We start from the raw sequence: 2,861 nt of genomic DNA, 5'->3' as shown, positions 1-2,861 counted from the left end.
ATTCTATTTAGTTATTTGTTTTGCTATTTATTACTTAACCCTTTTAGAATTAATTTTGTTTTCAATCTTCTATTTTAATCTTACCTAAATAAATCCTAACTTCACGGCTACTTTGATCTTTTGATAGGTTCTCTAGCGTTACTTCCGCCAAATAATACCAGTAGGACAAGATGGTAAACATAGTTATTATGCTGTACCCAAAACTGATCAAACCCATCACCCATATCTTTTTTAGGAGTTGCAGTGTTTTTTGGTTAAAACAGTCTATATATATGTGATGGTTTTGGAATGGAGCAATATTGTAGCATTTGAAGATTGAAGAATCAAACTGTTCAAATTGTAGATTCCAATGAACCTAATTGAGGTTTTTGTGGCAATGAAAATAAAATTATCTTAAACTGTTGTTACTTGTAGGAGATAAGTAATAAAAACAAAGCAAAAAAAAATAGTTAAAGAAAATATTCTATCACAAAAATTCTCCAAAAAGATTAAAAAGGAAAAGCAAAATTGGGCTGTCTAAGTTTACTTTGATATAGAGGACAACATACACACACAGTACTAGTGAGTGTAACAAGTCTTGAGTTTCTTCATGCGGGATGTGTGTGCATACTAGGCCATATTATGTGGACAGCCATTTAATCTTTGGCATGTGCTTCAACAGCTCTTTGCCCGTAAATGAGCTTTTGCAACCCTATTCTACACCTATATATATCAAACTTCCCATGGATTTTAAGCTAAGGTTGTGGCATTTTAACACATATTACCATGGCTACATGCAAAATTGTTAGTGTTTTTCTCTTTCTGTTACTGGCTTTAGGCATTTGTTCTACAACTAGACCCCTACATGAAAATGTTTTTGGAGGTTATGGCTACCGTTACATAAGTTAACAAGTTGTGAAATTAGAAGTGCCTTACGGTGTGTTCCTATAATTATTCACATCATAACTCACTAAATTATGGCCTTATTAGGAACTTGGATTATAAAATTTTGTAGAAGATTTTGGCAGGTAGAAATAAAGGGTAGTCTAGAGAGAATGCTTTCGGCTAGTATCTAAAAAAAAGAAGCCAAATTCTGCAGAGAGAGAGAGAGAGACAAAGTGAGTAAGGCAGAAAGCAAGAGCAAAGGAGAGAAGGGTCCGCCACCAACCACCGACATCTCCACCACCACAACCACAGTCAGACTGCCCGAACCAAAGAATAAGATTGGCACAATGAAGGTTTGTGCACATGATATGAGACAATTTCAAAGTAAATCGTTGCAAAGTAAATTGTTGCAATATATCGAATTTATTACAACGAAAATCTAGTGGTGCACAAACCTATTGCTTTTTTCAGTAAAAAAATAACCTATTTCAATGAGATATTCAAAGTAAATCGTTGCAATATATAAATCATTGCAATATATGGAATTTATTGCAACAAAAATCTAGTGTTGCATAAACATATTACTTTTTTTTAATTAAAAAATAACCTATTGCAACAAGATTTTCAAAGTAAATCGTTGCAATATATGGAATTTATTGCAACAAAAATCCAGTGTTGCATAAACCTATTGCTTTGATTAATAAAAAAATAACCTACTGCGACAAGATTTTCAAAGTAAATCGTTGCAATATATAAATTGCTGCAGCGATTTATATATTCCAAAAATAACTAATGTTTTGTAACCTTCTTTTTTTAGAATCTCTTGTTCATGAAGAGGTCACTTCGGTGGAACACGTGCTAACATGCTTAAAAACTTCCTAATTGATCTCCATAAATAAAGTTACAAAGACAAATACAACATGTCTCCATGTTATAAGGAACATGAGACACATCGTAAAAAATGATTGTACGAACCCCCACACCAACCCTAGTATGTCGATATCGATATGCCACATAAATCATCAACGTAACAAGCATAAGAATGCAAGCAGTGATGACAAATGTGGCATAGCAATATTGACACCAAACACTAAGTTTGCTTGGATCATGCTTGATATTACTTGAAATAAAGACATCATCCATGACAGAATCTCTGCAAAAAGAATATTAATATTTCATTTAGACTTACGCACATGATATGAGACAATTTCAAAGTATATCGTTGCAAAGTAAATTATCACAATATATGCAATTTATTGCAACAAAAATCTAGTGATGCAAAAACTTATAGCTTTTCTTAATAAAAAAATAACCTATTGCACTGAGATTTTCAAAGAACATCACTGCAATATATAAATCATTGCAATATATGGAATTTATTGCAACTAAAATCTAGTGTTGCATAAACATATTACTTTTTTTTAATAAAAAAATAACCTATTGCAACGAGATTTTCAAAGTAAATTGTTGCAATATGTGGAATTTATTGCAACAAAAATCTAGTGTTGCATAAACCTATTGCTTTGATTAATAAAAAAAATAACCTATCGCAACGAGATTTTCAAAGTAACTCGATGAAATATATAAATCGTTGCAATAAATCGTCACAACGATTTATATATTACAAAAATAACCAATGTTTTGTAACCTTCTTCTTTTAGAATCTCTTGTTCATGAAGAGGTCACTTCTATGGAACACGTGCTTACATGGTTGAAGACTTGCTAATTGATCTCCACAAATAAAGTTACAAAGACAAATACAACATGTCACCATGTTATAAGGAACATGAGACACATCGTAAAAAATGATTGTACGAAACCCCACACCAACCCTAGTATGTCGATATCGATATGCCACATAAATCATCAATGTAACAAGCATAAGAATGCAAGCAGTGATGACAAATGTGGCATAGCAATACAGACACCAAACACTAAGTATGCTTGGATCACGCTTGATAGAACTTGAAATAAAGAAATCATCCATGACAGAATCT

The sequence above is a fragment of the Quercus suber genome, unplaced genomic scaffold, assembly GCF_002906115.3.
Source record: "Quercus suber isolate HL8 unplaced genomic scaffold, Cork oak 2.0 scaffold_426, whole genome shotgun sequence".
Classification (NCBI taxonomy): domain Eukaryota; kingdom Viridiplantae; phylum Streptophyta; class Magnoliopsida; order Fagales; family Fagaceae; genus Quercus; species Quercus suber.
This window is presented reverse-complemented; position numbering follows the sequence as displayed.